This window comes from Pezoporus wallicus, unplaced genomic scaffold (assembly GCF_028554395.1).
Source record: "Pezoporus wallicus isolate ANWC-B61680 ecotype Strahan unplaced genomic scaffold, APGP_CSIRO_Pwel_v1 contig_818, whole genome shotgun sequence".
NCBI lineage: Eukaryota > Metazoa > Chordata > Aves > Psittaciformes > Psittacidae > Pezoporus > Pezoporus wallicus.
The window spans coordinates 1111638-1136601 of NW_026636248.1; the positions used below are offsets into that span (position 1 = coordinate 1111638).

A 24964-nucleotide genomic window follows, 5' to 3' on the forward strand; every position below is an offset into this window, starting at 1 on the left:
CAGACACTAGTTAACAGTCAACAGATACTCTGAGAGCACAAACAAGCTCTCAAATGTACTTCAAGTAAGAAAAAAAAAAGAATTATGACGACAAAAAAAAAAAAAACCAGTCCCCAAAAAATTCCAACCAACCAAGATAAAAAAAAAAATAAAAAATATAAAAAAAACACAAAAAAACAAACTCAGCCAAAGCAACACAAGCAAAGAAGCAACAGGTGGAAGTGGGATTTGCAGTTTCCCGAATTGTCTACTTATTTGGATTCTGCAGAGTACATTTGGGGAAAGCCATGAACAGTTTATTCCCCCAGGATAGTGGTTTTAGCTTAATTGATTTTAGCTTAATTGGCTTAAAGGGATTTCAGTTTATTTACTTAAGGGTATAGATTTGTCATACTTAGTTCTATATATCTTTTGAAAAAGAAACAAGAGCACCTTTGGATGAGGAGAAGTTTGTTCAGTCTTACCTTAGCAAGATTCTTGACCCCACGTCTCTTCCATTCTGCAATGTCACATCTCTGTGGAAATAACATGGAAACATCTTGGAAGAATATAAGAAACAGTAGGGCACATACAAGCTCCCAGTGATCACTTTAAAGTGACACATATTGTCAGTGTGTGTTGGATGGTGGGAGCTCAAGCTCTTGCTACTTCCAAAAGTCAGTGCTGATTTACAGCCAGCAAGGTGTTCTATGATTTTCATCCCTGTGTCTGACGCTACTCCTACACGTTTCGTTCCAGCCCATGATTAAGTTGTACAGAGCTCACTCAAGCAATTGTTTAAAATTACAGTGCTTGACTTCCTATGGTGAACTGTTTTGTAGGCATTTGTAAATGAAAGATAAAATTAATCTAGTGGCTTTCTTGCCACACTACTGAACTTAAAGATCTGAAGGTAAGATCTGAATATTCCCAAAAGGGACCACAGTTTTCAGTAAAGGCAGTGGATGAAGACTTAGGACAGCTGGGTCCTCTGCTCAGCTGCACTGTGGGTTCTCTGAGAAAGGTGGCAAGCAGATCAGCACAGGTCCTTACAGCTCTGCTGTCCCACAGATACCAGCACCTACTCATCTTGGGGGCATAACGTAAAAAGATATCTTAGGTCTGTGGTAAATCACCCCCTCACTTGGGGTGTTTAGATGCATTCATATGTTTGCATCATTCTGATAGTGCACAGCCACGGGAGTGGTCAAGCTTTTAAGTTATCATGTGTCAACTCTAAAGGTGACTAAAAACAGAAAGAAGTAAAAAGATGGAAGTTTCACCAATATGCTAGTAAAAAAGGTAGATGGTACACAAAAGTACATCTAAAAATGGCAAGCATCACTTAAAAAGATAGAAATAAAAACCAGAGGTCCTTCTATATTGACATCAGAGACAAAACTGGGAGAACCCTTCCCAAAGAGCAGACCCCTCAATCTCTCCTGTTCATACAATGGCATGTCAGAAAACGGGCAAAGAGCATTTAGCAACTGGCTGTGAAATAGGCATTGGTACCACCAGAAGGCAAACTGGAGGTCTGCAGAAAGTGTGCTAGAGTCTTTAATGACAGGCCAGACAACATGTGGCTCATTATAGGTATTACTAACATGCTGGCTGGGTACAGCACCAGTACTCCCTAGGCCGGACAATTCTGGGTGCTGTATGGAGGCACCTAATTCATGAGGTTTTGCTGGAGAATGAGATGTGACTTCACAGTGTTTTGTTGTTTCTTTGGGTGATAATCTCTCAAGTACAGTGTAACTATACTTGATGATCTTTTGCTGGAATGGATGCTTGTACTGAAATTTCAAAAAGATGTGCATCGCTGTAAGCCATATTTCAAACTCACAGACTTTCAAGAGGTTTGCTGCTTAATTTACATAATTCTTTTCAGTTATTATCTCCAAGGCTGTTGACACCAATGTACTTTTTAAAAGCTCAATGAAATTTCCCAGTTTTGGTTTATTTTTTTACTTTTGATGTATTATTAGTTTATTTCCAGATTTTTAGGGACAGATTGCTACTGGCTTTAACTTGGGATGTAGAGAAACTAACCCCTTCCCATAGAAATTAATTCAGTTTTATGCTTTTCAGAATCCAAGTGGTTGATGGCAAAATTCAATATAAAACTCTCAGATTTTTCATCTTTCCATAGAGACTGTATTTATGGACATGAAGAGCAGTCAGCTGATTGCTGTAGCAAGCTCTTTCATATGAAAAGTCTGAGATTACAAAATTCAAGCCAGAAGAATTTCCCCCTTTGTATTACTAAACCAATAACAGAACTTTTTTTTTAACAGATTCTGTTTAGCCATAATTGTTGCATATACATTTAGCAAATTTTCAGGACACCAGTTTTTATAGTAGAAATTGTTCCAGGAAGTAATCTTTTAAACTAAATATTTATCAAAACACTACCGTAAGAAGATAAACATTTCAGCCAGCATAATGAAATCATTCAACCAGGACAAAGAAAATGTAATATTTAAGGTAGAGAAAATTAATATAGCATGTCATCCCATTAATTACAGCTGTTCACATTTTCTTATAAAGCAATCAAGAATGTCAGCAATCCACATTTCTTCATCTTGAAGTATAGATATAAAAGGTAAACTCTTACCCTGAAGTTCAAGAAGACCTTCTAATAAAACTACAAAAACTGATAAAAATCAAAGACATGTTGCCTTTTACAGAATTATTCACGATGATCTTCCTGAAATAGACAAAAAAAAAACAACCCATAAATTACTATTCTTCAAGTCAAGCAGAATTTTCCAAGCCTGACCCCTGTTGACTGAAAATAATGCGAGCCTTCTCTCTGGTGTGTGACAGTAGTGGATCAAATCCTCACTTAGTCAAGTTTGTTTCTCAAAACCAGCCCAGCAATCCAACCAGGGCATAGATAGAATAAATTAAATTATAGCTATCTGCTTGATACTTATCTGCTTGATACTGGGCATATATGCTTCCATTAATACATATTGTCAGTCTTAAACTACTGGGAACTGTATAAGCGAAAAATAGTTTGAAAAAGAGTGCACAGAAAATACTCAAAGTCCATGAAAAAAAAAGTCCTTCACTGTGTAAAACCACAGAGGCCTTGAAACAATTAAAAAAAAAAAAAAATCTGACTTCTCTTATTAAATGTAACATTTGGAAGGTACAAAAATACGGCAGCAATGTAACTTTACTTAGTGACAGCTGAAAATGACAAACACAGGCTTACAAATACTCCCAGCAGGAAGAAATCGTTGTATGTATATGATAATGAAGCAACACCTGGCTGAAACAGGGCATCTGCGTTTCTTAGTGGTATTTAAATCCTTTCATCCACTCTCCACCTCTATCTCACCCATGGGACTTGGTTTTTGTTCATTAGGTTTTTTTTTCATTTTCTTTTTTTCTGAAATATCTGGTCACAGTTGGTCTTTAGCCGAGCCTTCAGCTACACATACATAGACTCATCATGTGCCCTCAATGCTTAGTCAACTTGGAGCTGTACTCCCACCACAGCTGTTAGTTCACATGAGTCATGAGTTTTGTTTCATTTTGTTTTGTTTCTTGCTCCAGAGAAAGTAGTGTGCTCTGCCATATAAGCACTGCCAAGTGACAAGTTGCATGTTTCAGTGCTGTAGCTCCCTTTCACTTCAGTGCATCAGTAGTCTTTCTGCTACTCATTTCCTCTTGCACTTTTAGTATTTCCAGACCCTCATCATACTCTACAGTTGAAATATCATTATTATTTCCAAATTGTGTTCACATATTTTCTATTCCATCTTTCAGATTGTTAGAAGAGTTTCTGTAGAAAACCAGGCCATATGCCAATTCCTGCAAAAACTCAAACTCCCACATCAGAAACCTGTTGTCATTTGTCTCAAGTTTTCCTTTAGAAAAATTTAGCCTTTTTCAGCTACTGCAACAGTGTTCCCATCCCTGCCAATTGGCATTGTTTTCCAAAGGAAATTTTGCAAAGCATATGACCTAATGTTTTCTTAAGATCCAGAAATATTACCTCTGTCCTCTTCCCTTCATCTGCTCTTTCTGTCATTCAGCTGAGAGCAGCCACAGTACACAAGTTGCTGTGGCACAGTTTGGAGTAGGCACTTGCTACTTTTGTAGTACCCTTCTTTGCTACTGATTTTCAGATTTTCCATCCTAGTAGCTCCACCATTTTACTGGGCAGACACATTACATTTACTAGATGCTAAATGACCAATTTCTCTTTCCTCCCACTAACTTCTCCCGTAGTTTACCCTCTGTGTTTTACATACTCTTTTTTTATTCCAGGGGCCAGTGGTTTAGCTTTTAAAAGTAGCTCTGAATGAGTTGGTATATTCACAAATTTTCTTAAGATGAAGGAACCATCATTACTGTGTTCTGCTCAGTTGTGCATTTAATTTTCTCAGGTATTTACTTACCTGCATTTATCAAGAACCATGCCAACTATGTACTTCATTGCTTCTTAATTGCCCGTGCTCTTTTATTTCCCTTTAAATGATAGATTTAAAAAAAAGCACTTAGTGGTTCAGTCATATTAAAATCATAATTGATTTTGCCTCACTCCTCATTTATTAATGGACTTACAGTACCTTCTCACTAATAAACCTCCCAGTAATGAGTTTAATCCACTGAGGATACTTTTCTACCTCAACAAACCACCAAGCAATTTAGGACAGTTGGTAGTCTCTGCTTAAGGGAGTCCAAAAACTGGAGTAGAAATTTATGCAGGCCATAATTAAAGTACTTTTGGAGAGCTGTGTGGGGAGTTTACTGATATTCTTTGCATCATGCCCATCTGTGGTCAGTGTAATTAATCCTTCACTCTCAATCCGGTTAAGAACTGATCTTCAGTGACACTTTTTGGTAAAGGGGAAGCTTAAACTAGCTACGTAGCAAACAAACTCTGGTCATTTTCTTCCTCTGAACAGCAAAAGTTTGTGAAGTTGATGAGAACAGATCTTTTTGGAGCTGCTCAGTGCTGGGGAAGGTGTGCAGACAGCAGAAAAGCCAGACACTGGGATGACGGCTGTTGCAGATGTGTGGAAAGCCCAGTACACCCAGAAGAATCACAAGCAGGACTTTGCTGGTTCATAGTTAGTAGTGGGAGAAGATTACCTCATGGAAGTAAAATATAATCAGTAGTTTCTACTGGAATTACTTAAGTGAAAGCACAGTTATACACTTGAGGGAGGGAAGGACTTTGGGCTGAGCAGCTCTTAGATTGCAAAGGTTTAATTGTGTACCTTTCTGCATTTAATGACAAATCCCTGTGACTTCCTTTCCTTCCAGGATTGTAAGATTTTAGGAGCAAGAAACTTATTTGTTCAACACCTAAAACACTGGAGTTATTGTACAGGAGGGGGTTTCTCATAAATCTAAGCTTGTATTGCTACTTAACAGGAAATTCCTGTAAAAGTGCTATTCTGTCCTGTCCTCACACACAATTACTTAAAGACAAGTGAAAGAGGACAGTGAGAGGAGTCTTCCTCCCTGCTGGCCTGTGGGAGTTCCATGGCAGATCCTTTGATGACTGATAGGATGCTGAGGGGAAGAAAATGAGCTTAACCTGGGGAAGCTAGTTGTGCTGGGCTCAGCCCTCCAGCTGATGCAGTGGCCTTGTCAGAGTGCCTCTTGACTGGGAGTTATATGCTCCCTGTTTTTTATCTTATCGGAAGGATGGTGCTGATGTCTTGCCTTTTTGATTTGCTGGCACTTAATGTTAATTTGCAAAGGCATAAATACTTCCTAATGCATAACAGAGGATCAGGTCTAGAAAGATTAACCTTCGTACAGAAATCCCTTACTTTCTTCTGGATCTTTCCTTTTGGGATTTTTGGAGATATAATGATTAATAATTTTGGTGATCTCTGGGATGGACAGCATATGTTTTGCTTTTTGCCATGTTCTTACTGTTTGCCCGTTTGCCACATCCATACATACATAAATGCTAAAGTGAGATCTGTCCAAGATTTTACATTCCTCTATATGCAATTAACCCATGTAGAGTTTTATCCATGGTAATCCATCACTGATAAATAATTAACACACACAGAAATGCTGGTGCCACCCAATCAGAATAACAGCAAAGTAGATTCCCTTTGTATTGAGATAAACAATTCTACTAAGTGAAGAAGAATGGAAAATCTGGGAGGGGATGCAGAGAGAACATGGGAGAGTGCATCTTGTCTAATAGTGTTTTTAGTTGTCATTAAACACAGTCAGGGTTTTCAAAGCTAACGTACATGTTAACACAATCCAAAACACTTCTATTAAATTATTTTTTCAGAACTCCAGTACAGCAAATGATGCAAAGCCAAAATTCCCCAGACAATGCACAGAACATTAAAGAATTAGTTTAACATTCTGACAACCCTGCAATTTTATTTAAACAAGTTCTTCCCTATCCAATTCCCTGCAGAGAAGTATTGTACCCTTTTGTTGATTGTAGTGGACATATTGCAGATCTCCAATTACCTTCCCAAAGGACCACCCACTACAAGAAGTTTTTTTGTATTGCAAGCACAGCGTAGCTTATTCCTCCCCAGCTCTTATTCACCTTCTTTTTTCTTTCTTTTTGTTTTTTTCCTTTTTCTTCCCATCCCTTTTAATTTTCTTAGTATTCTCATATGCTGTGGATGAGCTGACAGACTAGCCTGCCATCTGTTCTTTCATGACATGGTGCAACCTAATCAATTATCCTCAAACCACTTTGGAGTAAATAAAATGTCTACAATAATAATAATTAGCCAGTTAAAGAGAAAACAGAATCATGCAACTCCTGGTGGGAATTAGATAGATTTCAGAACAGAACATTTTATTAACTAAGATTATTAGACTAGGAGAAGACAACTTTGGGAGGGAAAAAAGTCACCTACAGTAATTTATTCTGAGGCATGAATATAAGACAGCATCCCTAGATTCTGGATAGCTTCGATCCTTTGTAACCAATGATGCCAGATGCAAGTATATTTCCTGCTCATGAGTTTCTAATATTTTCCTATTATTAGATGTGTTATCATAAACATGAGAATTTGTATTAGAATTAGCACTATTTTAAAATAACAACAAATATAAAGAAAAAAAAGAAAGGAAAAACAATGACCAGCAGATGACATTTAGATAGCGTGAAGAGACAATATACATTTTTCCAAACATATGAATAAGTCCTGATGTCTTCAGGGAGAGATTTGTTCAGAACAACCAGTTTAAGTAAAGATCCTGTGAGTAAGAAGAGTACATTACACATGCACCCACTTCAACAACAGGCAAAAAGCAGAAACACAAACTGCTACAAACAGAAATCAGGTTTGTAATGTGATATTAGGAATTAAGAAAATCAGGAAGATAGCAACTGATATCAGTGGACACCCAAGATCTCACAAATCAGGTCTTTATGAAGTTAATCTGAACATTGTTTTTTTCACAATGCAAGCAAATGCTTACTATTTTAACTCTCTGACATTGATTTAGGCAGAATACAGTAGCAACATAGTCAATTGCTGAGCATTCAAAATATATCTTAGCACTCGAGTGTTTAGCACATTTTCAGTATTTTCACTTTTGCGGCATGAATTTTTCAGATAAATCAGAAAAATTCAGTGTTCCAGTCAGATCATGAGCAAATTGCCAACCAAGATTTCGGTCAAGGAACTGATACAGTCTCCATGCATAGAGCACGCTGATGGATCACAGGGAAGAATTTCCTCATTACAGTCCTCATTTTGAGTGTGAATGGATGTCATGTACATTCTAATTTTTGTGCCCTGAAAGAATCCAACATGTGTATCTGTGCTAACACATGGTATTTTTGATCAGTAAGTTGTAAAACCAAGGTTTTTTCTGCCATGTTTCTGAGTATTAAAGACATGAAAATAAGTAAAATAGCTTTATATGTACAGGTGCTGTCCCCAGCACTTCACATACTTCAATTATCAAACTCTACAGAACCAGTTTTATAACAATGTGTGTCTGAACTTTCAACCCAAAGCTGCCTGATCAGCTTCAGATAATATAGACTATCTCCTGCAAAGTAAAGACCATAAAAAAATGAAATTGTATGAAACATCACCATAAAGGCTGTACAACTACAGGCTACAACTTTGCCATATATAGATATAAGACCACCTACTGTAGTATTCCAAAATCTTAGTAGCTCTAAAATGAAAATACACTAACTATGTGTGTTCGCTCTCATGCTGTCACATCTTAACTGGTGGGAGACTGAGGCAATTGCCCATAAAACACAATGCGTGGTGGCAAGGAATTTGTGGTGAAGTATGTGGCAGACTCAAGCTTATCATTGCAAGCCCATTGCAACTACTGACAAGAACACAAACAATCAGGTAGGAACATGTAGAGAGTGGGTGGGGAAAAATCCCCACCATGATATAGGCCAGTGAAGATAGATACAGCAATGAATCACATAAGATCTTCATCAGCCCCTCAATGACTGCTCCACTGTGATTTCTGTGACATGCATGTATCAATGTATTTGCCTGTTTAGGTTCTCATACCACTTCTCCTCCTGCAGTAGACAAATAATTCTGGCATAGTGACAATATGCTTCATTTCCAATTTTCTAGGTACTTCAAAGGAGGATTCACCTTTCTGTTGCAGCTGCTAACTTCTTGCTTCTACATGTTTCTCTATGTTTTACCCTTCACTTCAGAAAAGGGCTAACAATTATGTGCCTGATGTTTCTCTAACTTTGACCACCTTGAAATGTGATTTTGTGATTTTTGTTGAAATGTAGGACATGGATCCCTTGCAGGCTTTTACAAACATGAGAGTTCCCATGTGTCATTGACACTGATGAATTGCTAGATCACTACAGAAGAACTTGTAAATGGCAACAGATCTGGCTCCTCTGTAGCTAACTTCAGCTCCTGAGAGGGAGCGGGGGGGTGAGGGGGTGGGTATGATTCTTTTTATTATATTTATTTATATTTATATATTTATTATATATGATATATATGTATCAATTAAGCACTTAACAAGCTACAATAAAAAGCAACCTTCCAATGGAATTTTTAATGCAATGGAAACAAGTTACCTTTGAGGTGGTTATCATTTGGAATATTGACTAGAATGAAAATAAGGCAAATGACAACAAATATTCATCCAGATTGCCCATAACTTGCCAGGCATCTATGTTTCAAATCAAGTAAATATGTGTGGCTTCTCTTTGACAGCAACACAAAATGCCATGTGAAACACATTGAATGGCACAGCTAATGCAGAATGCAAGCAGAAGATACTGCAGCTTTTGTTTTGGAGTACCTGTTATGCAGTTCTCTTAGAATGTGCTTCTGTCAAAGAATGAAAGAAAAGAAGCCTCAGCAAACAAAATCCACAATTCCCAAACATTTCTCAACTCAGAGGATACTGCCACACTTGGACACAGCCTATTCACAGCAATTCTAAAATTCTGGTGTTGGCACAGATACTATATTTGTAGTACTCAGCTGACGTAAAGGATTAAATGGTGCATGAGGGTTGAGATGAAGGTGTTTAGTGGAATTGAGAGGCTTCAACTCTCTAAACAAGATGAAGTTATAAACAAAAAATTGCTGTGGCATTCAATAATATCAGCAATGTGCTGATTAGGCGCATAAGAAGCTTTCAACAGCTCCCTACTATTTTGAGAACTATGATGAACAGGACTTAGCTTTTGACATGCAAACATTAATTCACAAGCTTAAGATCTTGTCTATGTAATTCTGCATATGTCTGAGAAGATAAAAGCTGAAGTTAATATTAAAAACTCTGACCATTCACCACAGACTCATTTGAGTGACAGCTATGAGCGAGAATGCAAGTGGTCACCTTTCCATTACACTTCTCACACAAAGTCAGCCACAAATGTGCTCTCAGGCTATAGGGATGAGTGACACACTTTGCCCTCTCTCTGCTTCTTTGCCCTTGGGAGAAGTGGGGAGGGGTGCAGTGGAGAGAAGATGAGGTGTTGACTGTGTTTTCTGTCCATGGAGACACACAAAGCAAAACAGAGTATGTGTGAAGGCATGGACAGCACTGCTCTGAAGAGTGGTATGAGCTCTGCAGGCCACCTGTTCAGAAGAGAGAAATTGTCTCTTACTGAACTCTCCCACATTTGTACAACATCTGACACTATTCCTTTGTAACCTCACTCTACATATGTTTTCTCACCAGTGTACACAATGTTACAGGCACCATTCCTCCTCCCCCAAGCAAGAGGATCCTTTAATTTCAGTACAGCACATTGTCTTGTGTGATGTCCATATGCACAGCACTTCTAGAGATGTGTGGTTGTCTCCGCGGTACAGACAGAGAGAATATCATCTTTGTCATGGCCAATGCTCTCTCAACGCTGCACATTTGTTAAAGCTTACTTATTTTCTTGGTCATTCTCTCTATTCCCTACAGTGCTTGCAGAATGTATTCAACATGTCACAGAGCAAGCATACAGCTGGTGCTTCCCCAGGCATATTAGTAAATTTAATATCTTTCAACTTCTTAGATGTTTTCAGTGATGTTCTCAGTACCTTAAAAACTCTCATGACAATATGAAAAAAAAAACAACTTTCAGTGCTACACACACACGTGTGGACTTTCTCAGGTGCTGTACACAAGTTCAGTTAGATGCTCTCCATCCAGCCTTTGATCTTTAGTCAGAAGAAGAAGTCGGCTAAGGAAGGAGGATATGAACTTTCTTTCATGCTTGTTCTATTTCTTAGGTCCAATAAAAAGGACAGCACAAGGATGCCTGGGGAATTAAGTGCAAGATAATCAAAGAAATGACTGAGAGGAGTTTGCACCCTGCCAGCTATCCTGAGCTTTGCCCCTCACTGATGTGGCTAAGCTGTGGGGAAGGAGGGCTTCCATGATAACAGGGGTTAGTGTCTTTTCTGACACACACACCCCCCTCCCAACCCCGACCCCTTCTCTACCACCTCATGCTCATCTTTATTAGCTTTTTCACACTACACAGTACTCTCATCGATTACAAGGGCTAACACAAAGCAGCCTAATGATGGGTCAGTCTTAATGAGAAAAGCGGCTGCTCTTGAAGTGGTGTGGCTTCGTCTTGCACCCTGCTGAGTCCTGGCATGTAGAGCTTTGCCTCCTTTTATAGAGCAGAGCCATGGAAAATCAACAGTGAACAGCCTGGTGCCTCTGAACAGAAAGGGCCATGTGCATGGCTATTTAGTGCTGTAAAAGAGAGAGCATTTGCACAAATGGAAGTGAACATAAGGAGGCCTTCAGAGAAGAATGGGGCCTTGGCAAATTTATAGACTCCCCTGAAAGAAAGTGATTACAGATCATTATCCAATTGAGGCAGATTGATGGGTTAGGGTCAAAGTAATACTGCAGAGCTCACTGGAGGGACAATGCCTGCTTGTCAGTTCTGTCCAGAAAAAGAAAGAAAAGGGAAACTACCACACAGAGAGGAAAGATTTAAGCTTTTCCAGCCTCTATCTGAAAAATCGTTACTTATCTTGAACATGTGCTCTTTTAAAAAAAAAGAAAAAAAAAAACAAAGCTAAATTGCAGGAACAGTATCACCGAGTTAAAACTGGGCATCCACAATTACAAATAGTTGTGTAAATACCAAGCAAGCAGCATGCACACAAAGCCTTGCGACTGTTACTCCCGGAGATCACAAAGAGTATTGGCACTAGTAATGGATAAATCGCATCTTCATTTCATTATTAAAAAACAAAAACCAAAAAAACAAAAACAACAACAAAAAATGTCTTATAAAATGAATGTGTACATTTTTTTGATTTTGGTGAAAGAAGGACGGTTTTGTTAACAGCTATGGTTGAACAGATTTGAAACTCTGCAACATCTGGCCAGGCAAAACTCAGCAATACTAACACTGAATAAAAGGAGAATAAATGTTCTTCTATTGTTTCTTCTGAATTGATTTTTAGAGTGTTTAAAAGTGCTTTGCATTCATGCACTTTTCAAATAGCCATAGAAATGGAAACAGCATGGCCCAAAAAGCAGCTCACAGCATTTATTGTGCATTTGCCTCCCATTTTCCAATATGATTTCGGAATGCAAAGAATTTGAGCAAAGAGAGAAGACAATGCATTCATGAGAGACCTGATTTGGTTTTTAATTGTGTTTATTTATTAACTTCTCTGTTGTTTCCCATGTCTCAGAAGCAGAACACCACACACACTTTAATGGATGTGTCCCTGTGTCCCAGGAGATAGCAGAGTAGTACTGGCCCCATTTCAAACAAAGGCTCAGCGGGGAAGCTTGCCTTGGGGCCACTGACTTGAGAGTTTGCAAGGGTTCCCTCAAGTTCCATTACAAAACCTACACAGGCATGGAAGTTACAGCCCTGGCACTCACCGTGGTACTCACAGCACCTTGTGTGCTCTTGCAAAGGGCATGCAGACATAAAAGGACCCATTCCGAGTCCATTGAAAAAGAACACAGCAGTGTGCTGCTATGGACTTTGACTCAGGCAGGAAACAGTCCTGATAGAGCAACCTAAAAAATCTGTAGGAATACCAGGTCCAGGTATGAGTACCCAAACAGCCATCTGTTGCAGTGATAGAAATGACCTTTCGTGCATCCCTTAGATAAATTCTGGCTCATCCTTGCAAATAACTCCGCATACTCCAGGACTTGCTTGGTCTCACTTAATGATAACAAAGGAAATATAAACACCGCTGGCTCATACACATCTGCAATTTGGGAAAGTGTTAAAAGCATCAGGAGAGACTCACAGACTCTCACTTCAGTACCTCTCTTGTACAGCACATGTGTTTCTTTATGTTCATTTGGTAGCATCCCAGCTGCAGGATGGTCATGTTCCCTCCACAGTTTCAAAAAGAGGATCTTTAATACCTTCTCTGGAAGCAAAGTGATCACTCATCAAACTCCTGTTTCTTTCTTTTTACTGTGTAACCTAGACTCTAGGCACCAGCATTTTTTCTTTTCTCTTATGATTCTCAAAACAACTAAATTTTCTGTGTAACCAGCAACCCTTCTCCACTGCCCTGAAGATAATTCGTCATCTCATCTTTTAGCTACAAACCAGAAAGGATCACAAATTGTATTCATCCCAGAAAAAATTCCTAGAAAGAGCTATGGAGGGTCCGTGCAATGCCATTCCACACAAGGCATCTTCCCCCACCTGGGCAGCTGGTGAAACCAGGGACAGGTTACATGGTAGGCTGGATATGTTTGCTAGGCTGGAGTTTTAATTTACACCTATATTCCTTAAACTAAGCTTGACACTTTGAATCTTTTCCCATTTTCCTCATTCATCATTTTTGGTTGTGATGTAGGCTCCTCCATGCTATACATTCTTGAATCTTTTAGTGTATAATGGAGTTGTAACTGAGGCAGGATACAACATATGACAAAGCATACACTGTATTAAGATTTTTTTTCTTTCCTTCCAACTTTTCTCTGCTTTGGCCCAACAGTATTCTTTCTTGCTGTGCCTGGTTTAGGAAAAACTTGCAGTTACTCCTTTCCTGCAGTGCTGCTGGCATTTGTTTCCACTTGCTTCCTCCAGTTTGGCAGGAGACATGTATATGCGCAGGACTCCATATGTTTCCAGAGATAATCTGCTTTTTACTACCAGTAAGAATAACCTTGAGTACATATTGCACTGTCACAACATATTTTCTATATGAATCAGAAAGTAAAACCAGTGCATTGGAAAAGCAGACCATACTTTTAACAGGCAAATTCATAAGCCAGGCTTTTATGAATAGAGCAAACTGAGTGGTGGGGGCAGGGGATATCACAGGGAAACAGATGTGTGCTTATGAGCCAAGCTCCCTGTCCTACCGACATCAAGTTACATTGGAGCTGATCCACAGAGAAGTATCCCTGTAAATGGAGGCTAGGTGCTGGACTGTTCATACCATTTCAGTGAAATCAGTGTGAGCACACCAAGTGGAAATCAGCACAGAACAGGGTCAAGGGAGCAAAATGGCTGTTCCCTTCCACTCCAATCAAGAAAACTATCATCTATTCAGGTTAAAAAAAAAAAAAAAAAGAAGCCAAGACAGGAAAAAGCTCCAACAAACTCCAAACCACAAATCCTAGACTCAGTTGGGAATAAGGGAGGGAAAAGAACATTTCTCTTAAGGACACTTTCCGCTCTATTTATAGCTATAGTTTGTATGGCGTTTAACTCCTGACCCATAGGGTTCTTAGGTAAGTAAGAAGTGTACAGACGTGTATTCTAAGAGCTGTATTTCATCCATATGCGCAAAACAGTCACAGGAGAGCTGCAGAAAACTACACACTTGGGGTAGCAACCTTCGTAGTCCAGGAACAACCTTTGAATCACACTAAGTCTATCCTCTGGCAAATATTGAGCTTCAAAGACAATTCTGCTTGAGTAAAAACTCAGAGAAAAATCCTGAGGCATTCAGTCTTCATGGAAGTTTTGTCACTTTCTTCATAGGATCTAGGAGTTTAACATGAGCAAGCCTTGCTTTTAATTGCTTTCATTGCATAATGCTTATAATACTATAGTGGCAAAAATGATGAAATTTTCTCTCTGAGAGGAAAGCATCTTGACTGTGTGGGTGAATTAGGCTCACTAAAACAAGTTTCTACCTGCTCAGTCTTATCATAACAGTATATGGTGGTTTTTTGTGTTGATACAACATCTCCTCTATACAGAGCTGGCAGAGTACTGACAGCTATTTCAGATATATAATTTGTTTAAGAAAAAATGCCAAAATTGGACTGTATTATCCATTGCCAGTTTCTCAATTCCACCTACAAACAGCTTGAATTACAAAATAACTTTTATAGTTTAGTGCCTTTCTTCACAGTGAAGAACATCTTAGGGGGGATGGTTAAGTTAGGGGACTCTCAGGGATGTTGGCATAAAGAATATCTACAGTCATTGTGTACATGGGGATTCCTACACAATGCAAAGCTCCCTAAGGACCTACTGAAGCCTCGTCTTTACCAACAGAGCTATCTCTGCCTCTGATTTATCAACAGATGTATCCTAGTGTTGCATTGCATATAGGCAGCAATACTATTGCATCTGTATAGCCTAAGAACATAAGTAGCATCAGGTTTATATGATTTATATGTAAATTCTATTTAGAACAACATAAGCAAGTCCAATATTTTAGGAGATTCTGATCAAATTGAAGGTATTACCCTTCTATACTTTTATTTACGCATTAAGCCATGAGTAAAAAGATATTTAATTTTACCAGTGAAGGGATCATGAAGACCCTTTTCTATCTAAAAATGCCTTCACATTCTCTATTGTTTTTCTGTCCCTAAAGACATGTTTCGCCACTGAAATCATGACTTTACATACAATGAAAAGCTGAAGAACCTCTCTGCCCCAGGTCATTCCGTCTGATCAAACCCAGGTCCATAAGGGGGCTGAAAGTTGTTATCACATGCCTGCTCTTTACAGGCCTGAGTAAAGGACAAGGTTGGACAAACTATAGCAGGTAGACAGGCTGTAACAGCATGAGAAAAATACCAAGGAAGCAAATTCAGTGAAAGAGGACTAAACATGATGGATTAATTATATCCTGTAACCTTCCAAGTGGTCCTGCCTTACTGAGACTAAGGTACTTGAGTGATGATGATGTGGAAGCCTGTACTTTTGAGCATGTGAAAACTAGTCTAGAAGAAGAGTTATATATTTTCAAAGTCAGTTCAATAAGGCAAACCTTCAGTCCCGATTCCTTGGACCCACCGATTAAACTGCAGTCAAAAATGTTGCTCATTTGCCCCACAGAGGACATACTGTATATGTAGTTCCCCAAATGCATAAGGTCTAATCAAAACTGCTACATAACAAGAAGCCAGCCAAGAAACCCAGACAGTTTGGTTAATCAGACAAAGAGCAGCTTCATGTTCATTCCGTCTTAAATGAAGATCTGAGGAATGGTTATGGACTGGGGAAGGAAAGAGAGAGTACAAGAAGTACAGCAGGCCCAAAGAGAAGGGCACATGCAGACAGTCAATTAGGTAATGCATCCAAGCCTGATCTGAAGACCTATTGCAAACAGAGCAGCCATTCATGCACTATGACATGCAGGTCAATAGAAGCAATCATATGCTTGCCTGGTACTTATGGTTATGTTTGTGAAACATCACATGGCAACATATGATGAAACTCAACCCCGATCAAAAATTACAGTGACAAATTAAAAAGTCTTTGATTTTTTTCCCATAAAAAAAGAAAAAAACACGCATCATTATTTTTTAAATACAAAATACATCTTTTTTCCCCACTGAATTCTCACCATTCATTGAAGTGAATTTTAAGGAACTCACCATATCTCATGCTCCATTTCTGAGTTATTTCTCTTTCTGATTATCTGAAGAGCATTATTATTATTTATCTTCCAGGGAAATATATCAAGCTCCTCTGCAAAAACACAGAAGACACTATTCTTAAACACAAGAAAATTGCATTGTTTGTTTCAAGGCACACATTGATCAAAACAAATGTCAGAAAATAATTTTCCTTCCTATTGGGTGCTACTTCCTGTTTGGCCAGATGCAGTATGTTGTTTGCCTTTTCTGTTTCTGAAGCATCTGCTAGCAGTTACTGCCAGAAATGTGATAATGACCATGGTCGACCAGTAGCTTGAACTGGTGGATCCTGTGTTCTGAGCCTCGGACTACACAAATTGCAGATACTGGTTTTACTAACTCAAGCCACACATTCCAGCAAGCACAGTGGAAGAGTTTGGCTTCTGTTTTCCACAAGGACAGGACCAAGCCCATCTACAGCATACTGGAAAGCCACAAAATGGAAGCAATCCAGGCTAAAGATTTTCCAGTAAATAATCATGCTCTGAGCTCCTAGGAGGGCTTGTATCTTTTTATTAGAGAGCTGACTTAAGCTGTTTAGCTCACTAGCAAGTTTGGGCAAAAAGATGGCTCACAGGCCAAGCCCTAAGAGCTTGCAAACAATTCTGCAACCTTGAGCTTGTCTGGAAAGCTGCATTAAAAAAAAAAAAAAAAAAAAAAAAAAAAAGATAAGTTAGCACTCTCCTGGCAAGGTTTCGGAAGTATTTTTAATGTTGGCAGAGCAAGAAGTTGTTGAGTTGTACTGTTCTCTTAACGAGGTGAGTCTAATGTACAGACCTTCCATGTAGAAAGGGATTTCTTCCCTTTCTTTTGTCCTCTCCCTTCCTTCTGGCGTGTGGTATGTATCTGACATCAAGAAACAAAGCTAAGAAAATGAGAAGAAACAGCAGCATGAAGCATCAGTTTTAAGAAGCTTTTCTCTTATGTTTTTCCTAGTGATGCCTTGGAGGAAAAGCAGTCAAAACTCCAATGGACTCCAAGAACCATATTTTCTGCCAATAGATTATGGAGGCAAGAAGAGTAAACATTCTTGAACATGATGAGCATAAATGTGCTGGTTGCAAAAATGTCACAAAGCACTGTGTTAATAGGGGAAAAAGAGGGAAAGGATACAGTGCACCTAATTTGTTAAATCTGTGAAGACTTCACATTGGAAACAATTCCGTTATATTTGCCTGGTAATCTCTGAAGAATAAAAGGGCTAACACAGTAAATTTTAGGATTGCTTGTACAAAAAGTCTGACTTATAGAATATGATCAACTGTGCCTTTCATCTGGTCTGAAGGAGCCCTCAAAAGCTGTAAAAAAATTTGTGTGAGGCTCTTATCATCCTGGAATACATGTGACTAGAAATCCGCTAGAATTAAGCTGCCAGAGGCAGCAGTCCTGTTACATACTGTTGGCCTGTATGTCTGACACGTGACGTTTTTTTAAATCCTGTCAGGGATAATCTATCACATAACCATCTTTTGGATTATACTTTGAGACTGTGGCCTTTTAGCACAAATAAAAGTATGCTTCAAATTATGATGCTTTCTATTAGAAAGACGATCACTGTGTTTGTACAGAGGAAAATCTTACCAGATAACCAAATACAGAGTAAAGACCAATGCAAAGTATCAGGAGTAAACAGAAGCACAAACCAGCCCTAAGACTGAGACACAGTAGTGACTATTGTCTAAGAAAAATTTGTCTTCTCTGCTAGTGCTCAAGAAATGCAGGTTTGCATTTCCACCTATTCTGAAATCCATAGATCTGATGGAAGGGCAGCACCCTCGACTGTATATGCCACAAACTGATCTCCAGGAAATAGCAAGATGACATTTTTTTTTCTTCTGGATTCATAGAATACTCTAGAATTCTGTTATTTCCTCTTATATCAAATGAGAAGGCCTTTCAATGAGTTCCTTTTCAACACCTCCATCACTTTCTGCCCCAAATCAACTAATCTTCTTTGAGTTTTGTATAGTACCACATATAGGTGGAATTTGTCTTGCTTCAGTCTGAAGTACAAAGTCTTCTGGTTTTGAATTTTTCTGTAAGAAAAAAAATAGCAAGCAATGAACATATGGTAGGTAGACATCTGGGCTTGGCATGCAAGAAACTGTTCACTAGGAATGTTGCCTCATATTAACGGATTAGGAAAATATATTGAATAGTGTATCATTCAATCTTTCTTGGAATTGAAGAGAGTTGCTCTGGAAGAACCAGATGAATAGATGTCATTAAACCTACTACAAGGATAGCTGTCAGCACTAGCAAAAAGATGTGGACTGTGGAAAGGGATGAGCTTAGACACAACACAGGATGAACAAATAATTAACAAAATAGTTCAAAGGCTAGCAACTTTCAGATTAGACCATTATGACAATGATGAGCAATTCACATGTTCTATAGTGAATTAATAATATTCATAGTAAAATTAGTGGTTTTCAGTAGTATGAAAGCATTATGTGGGACAAGCAGGAGTGGAACACATGAGGATTCCACTGAACCTATTCTGGAACGCCAGTTGTTCAACCTAGTCATGAATGATTTGGAGGACAGGGTCAACAATGAGGTGACTAAGTTTGGTGTTGATACAACATGATCTGTTGTTATCAAACTGACTGTGAACAGCTGCAGAAGCATATCATGGTATTGAGTAACTGGGGAAAAATATGTCAGATGGAATACCTTGGTGATAAGGCCAAAATAATGCATATGGGAAAAACATATGTCACTATATAACTGTGCCATGTCCAATACTGCATTTGATTCTGGATACCTGACATCTCAGAAGGGATGTAGAAAAGTTGGAATGGTAGCAAGCAGAGCAGTGGAGATGATCAGAAGTATGAAATTGCTTCCGTATGTGGAAGGACTAAATAATGGGAGTCGCTTTCCCTGTGAAAGAATCAACTAAAATGCTAGAATGTGGTTGAAGTTCATAAAATCATGAAGGTCATGAAGAAAAATAATATAGATTATTTTCCTTTTATGTTAAGTTATAGGTATATCATGTGTGTGCATGTGATTTTCCATGATCCAAAAAGTACAGACCAAAACTGAAAGCAACAGGAAACAGGTTTAGATCAAATGAAAGAAAGTGCTTGTTCTCAAGAGACATGGTTTATCAATAGGATGTCAAAAGTATAAATGAGTTCAAAACATCCTTTGACATGCTCGTGAAAGAAAGATCCATTGGGACATCTTGAACACAAAGACAGAAATAAAACACCCAGCTCAGGCAGGGCAGATTTTCAGGCCTGGAAGGCTACACCAGAAGCTTTGTGCTCATTACGTTGTCACCCTCACTCCACAGGCTCCTCTTACTAACCACAGCCAGAGACACTTGTGCTTATATTGCACCAGAGAGAAAAGTCTGGGCTGCATTAATATGCCTCTGAGGAACTTATAAAAATTCTAAGACAGTGAAACTAAAAAGCTAGGTTGTTTTGTTTTTTTTTAGGAGATCAAATCAGGATTTCTTATTGTAATGACAATTTTGTTTATCCACTGCTTTCAATAATTATCTTTGTAGTTTAATCCCCTGCTTTAGTAGACCCTCCCAAGCACTTCAGGTCCTTGAATGCAAAACAAGTTATATGCAAGTAAGCCAGAAGTGGACATGCTTGGTTGCCTGGTTGTTTAATTAGAAACTGAAGCAAAAGGCATCCTGCCGCAGGGAGACAACCAGGCTGCAGACTGTGATACTGCCATAGCCTTGCTCTGTCTCTCTTTAGCCTTAAGCGAATCTGATCTTGGGCATCCTGACCCTGACTAATTGCATACTGTTTCCTGTGACGCTGAGAAGCTCCTTCCACCCATTGCTGGACTATTAAGCTTCTCTGCTCTGTCGGCTAATTAAGCAGCAGAATGACGAACTTTTTTGTTGCTGCTGTTTTGGTTTTTTCTTGGGGGGGGGGGAGAGGGTTCTGTTTTGTACCCTCCTTTCCTCCTCGTTTCCAGCCCCCGATATACAGAGGTCAGCTGGATGCTTGCTTTGTCACTTTGTCACACTGTTGAGAGGTAGAGATGTCATATCACCTTTCAGAAGACAAGGAAGGTGATAAATGCACTAGCTTGAGAGGATAATAATGAAAATCTCTAGTGACTAGACAGCAAAGAGAATCTCACTTTAAAAGTCCCTGTAAAGGAAAGATAACTTCATCAGCTATACAAATGTCAAGTCTAAAGTACACTGCTTTAACGCAGCAACATATTTTTCTGTCAGGAAGAAAAGTATATAGAGAATTATTTGCAAATAACTATGTAAGCAAGTTTAAATGTCATGCATAAAATAAGTGAGATATCAGTCTCTTCTAGATGTTATCTTGATATTTAGATTTACAAAAATATAATGTGGCCTAGATTAGAGGACTTGTTTTTCAGATACTTTTTTTTTTTTCCAATTGAATAGGAATTGTGCAGGAAAATGACATGTTTTTTTGTTGTGTTTTTTTTTTTTTAATATCCTAATGAAAATAGTGACTAAAATAAATCATCAAAGTTTTACCAGCCATAAAAGCATCACTGAGCCATTATATTAGTTTATTAGGTAAAATTAAATAGAGACTTTAAATTAATTATAACCAGCTTGCAAAATAACAAATATATTGCGTATGCAAAAAGTAGCTCCATCTGATGTGCACCAGCCACCATATGTAAAATGCCTATTATTTATCCTGTCCCTTTGAAAATCATTTCATTGGAATGTACCAGTTAAACAAAAACACATGACCCTTCTTCTTGTGACATGAACAAAATCACTGAAAAGAAGTCTCTTTTTTTTTTTTTATTTTTCCCCTCCCTTCTACTCATGTGAACTTTCTGGGAAAAAAGCAGCTTCAAGGATTTTTATCAGCATCTGTATAATGGCAAGTGCATCACATGCATCCTGAACCATTAGCTGCCTACATTTGAAAGAATTTGGTCAACGTTTAGGAATTCACTTAATGAAGGGCTGGCCTATTAAAGCTCTGGTAGCTTTGGAAGTTGATTGAGCTTTTCTTTTCAACTTCCTGCATCATTGTAAATGATGCTATGCAGTGCCCTCATGTGATATAGTCTAGACAACAAGCTTGCATTGTAACACTTAAAAAATTCAAGTACCAGGTAATATATTTCTGCAGTACAAAGCTCTTTAGAAATCTCAGTGTGAAATCACAGATTCAAAAAACAACAGCTCCAAAAAAAAACTATTTATATTCTGGAAAGATAAAGGAACAACACTTCAATCGTACATCCACAATACTTGAATAAACAAGTAGAAAACCCAAGAGTCAACAGACAACATTTCTTCTCTCAGACCACTCAAAGTAATAGAGACCAGAATTAGGCCCCCTAATTTTTTAATTTTTGGCTGAAACATGAAATCACAGCTACATTGCTGCGTTTATGTGATGAGCAAGACATGTTTTCTCAGAATTGCAGAGAAAAATGTTTCCTTTATATGATCTATTTTCTCTTCATGGCTTGGGTAAGTGTAAACGCTACAAAACAGTGTCAGATGGGTGGCACTGGAGACTGGCATCATTAACCAAAAGAAGTTTAATCTCATTTGGGGATTTGCAAGCAGAATGCCTGTGAATGAGAATAGGACTGGGCTCCATTTCCATGGGATAAGTCAAGCATAGGGAACAACATGTAACAATTATTCCCCTTCCAAGGCTTGGAAAGAGAGTTGTGTCACATGAGCTTGGCACAGGGTCCCTCTACAAGACATTTCATAAATAGGTTTCAAAATTAAATTTATGAAATTAAATTTAATTTTAGAACAAATCTACAGACAGAGCGCATTCCAACTCATTTTTCTTCAGGCTTCAAGGACTAAGGGTTTGGGGATTTTTTTTTTTGTTTTCTGTTTCCCAAACTGATTACCTACTTAACCCCTCAAATAATTACCCCTGTTGACTTTGATCTGTAGTTACTGTGGAATAACACCTTCTCCTAGGGAGGCAGAATGCCAGCTTCCTTCAAATGAAAGGCCTGGGCTTATGAAGTCATTTTATGATGATCTCACCAATTATCTTCTTGTCTGTGATCTTCCCTTTTGAGTAAGGTTGTTGGGAAAGCTGAGTAAGGTAACTGTAGTCTCAGGACAAATTTATCCTTGTCTATTGTAACTTGCCTTAAAGACTGGATGCAGCACAATTACTCCCTGTAGGGAAGAACTCAACATAATGACACACAGGAGACTGTGCAGACATAGATGTTTAAACACAGGCAAACAACACCTTTTATACCAACAATCAGGAGATTTTTCTTTCAGTTTGTATGTGAATTTTGTGTGGTCTTAAAGTCATTCTGCTTTTGACTTCTTCTGCTCCTTTTATTCAAAAGAAGTCAATGAAGTAACTATTGGCAGCTGTCCCAGCATCACCAGAAGGAAGGCTTCTCCAATATGGATTTCATTCAGGGTACACAAGGACAATGACAACAGAAATAAGGATGTATATCATGTTCATAGTACTGTGCCTGTATTACCAGAGTCTGGCTGACAGTGAAATGCAGAAGTTTCTTCTCATTGAATCCATTTTTCATGACTTCTGCCCTCACCAGATGTAAGCAAACACCCAGACAACGGAAAAATCAGTGGCTAAAAATAGTGCAAGTTGTAATAATGGCTGGAATCAGACACTGGAGGGAGACACAGCTGCGCACACTAATCAAGACACTTTCTTGTCCCTTCTTGCACAAGTATTGAGTGTATGCACTAAAGCCCCACTTGACCTACCTCCATTCCTCATTCATCACATCAGCAAGGAAGGAAAGAGAAAAAGAATGCCTGGGCCAGTTAATGAACCATAAAGCCCTACACTTTGTTGCTGGTGGAGGAGAAGCGCGCAATTCCCAAATAAAGCCTGCAGAAATTCAGCAGCAATGGTGTGGAACTGTTTTTCGAATCAAGCCCTGAGAACCCATCATGATTTGCATTCATGTAAACACCTACATTTTTTTGTTAACTGAACTGATTTAACTGCTAATTAAAACTAGTCAGTAAGCACAACGCAAAATTAATTAAACCATTTAGCTGGTAGATGCAAATGAGGCAAAGTTATGGCTTGGACACAACCAAAATAAGTACAAGTACTACTCATCATCTGGCAAAATAGTTCCTGAGGTAAATACTTTCCCCAGAGATGATGTAAAGCAATAAAAAAAAATAAAATATAAAAAGCAAAACATACTGCTGACTACATATGATCTTTTATTGATAAAATGTGCTGGAATCCAGGTTCTCCTCTTTGAAACAGTGACAAACTGGGCTCAGTGGATTTTAAAAATGTTCTCCCATACAAGAAATCTTTCAAAGTAATTTCTGGATCCCAACTTGCTCTTCTCAAGCATGCGAAGTTACTACTGTCTGTCACTGGCAAGAATTTTACCTCAATCTGGACTTTGTATTTTTGATGACTATTTTTATAGCTTTACATTTTCTCAGGGGGAAAGTATCTGCTTGGCAAACTATATTGTCTGATGTTAAGTGGAACTAGTGTTTTCTGAGAGCAAGGCCAGAAATGTGTGTGGCTCTGTGGTATCGCTGCGCTCTACCTCCTCTTTCCACAGGACCCATGTGCCTCACAACCTCTAACTGTACTTATTCTACTAAGACCCCCTAGGACAGGGACACACAGAGTTATTCACATTGTATAAAATGTGAACAAAAATGGGTTAAATAAGCACTAGATGAAAGAAAGCAAAAAAAAACCACCAAAAAAAACCACAACCCGACCCCTCCCCCCCACCCCCCACAAAAAAAAACACCAAAACCTCTAAGATCCCCATAGGTGTAGTTCAGCAGCAGCCGGACGCAGGGACAAGTCCAGTCTTCGTGAAACACCTAGGCTCCTTGTGTGGTGTGTGGTAGTACTCAGGAAAGTTTCCTTAGGCAAGTTCAGATATCTAACAGGTATTTTACCACGGCGTAATTCAGAGCTGTGAGATGCCTACAACTAGACAGTGTAAACTGTCCTTCCACCTTTTCCCTTATTTCAGGTTTTGCAGAACGGCACTGAAAACAAGAGCACATGGAAGGAAAGATGCCTGCACTCAAGAGACTCAGCCTAGCAAGAAGAGCTGAGGGCAGAGTTAGAATTTAAATCTCTCCCTCCCTGGCTTTCTGTAGCAGTGTCCCACCTCTTCTGGCTCCCGAGCTCACAGCTCATGCCTCACTCAGAAACAGAACAGGGTTCAAGCTTTAATTTTTATGACACACAGTTGTCATCACAGAGGCTTTACACATTTCTGCAATTGTCAAAACACTCATCCAGAATGCAAGAGACCTTGCTTCGTTTTCCCCCACTGCCTGAGGGAATGCAAGCTTGCACACCCTGCTTCTGGGTGTCTAAGCCAGTGGCCCAATGGCAATGCTGGCAGGCACATGAGAGCACATGTTGCTCCACAGAAACGTGCTCAAAGACCCTTGGACAGAAGACAACATCGCAGAGCACTGGCTGGGGAAGGATTGGCTGCTCACAGGACTGCATCCTGTACCTGTTTCACAGACATCTACCAGGCTGATCTCCAGGGGAACTTCCTGGATGTGTAATTCCTGACTTCCTGGTGGGGTTGGGAACGGGTTTACCAGGAAGGCTGAGGCATTTCTAGCAATGAACAAAGTGTGACCTGTCAGCACTGGAGATGAGATAGCGTAAAGCACCCATGTTTAGATACTGTA

At 38.9% G+C, this 24964-nt stretch overlaps 1 long non-coding RNA gene across 1 annotated transcript; it reads right to left on the reverse strand.

The window, feature by feature from the left end:
- Window positions 1-452: 452 nt before the first annotated feature.
- On the reverse strand, window positions 453-16325 carry LOC130593823 (uncharacterized). Its single transcript, XR_008970884.1, has 3 exons — window positions 16261-16325; window positions 4398-4467; window positions 453-515 (listed from the first exon to the last, which is right to left on the reverse strand). It is a non-coding gene; the product is annotated as an uncharacterized LOC130593823 (long non-coding RNA).
- Window positions 16326-24964: the final 8639 nt, after the last annotated feature.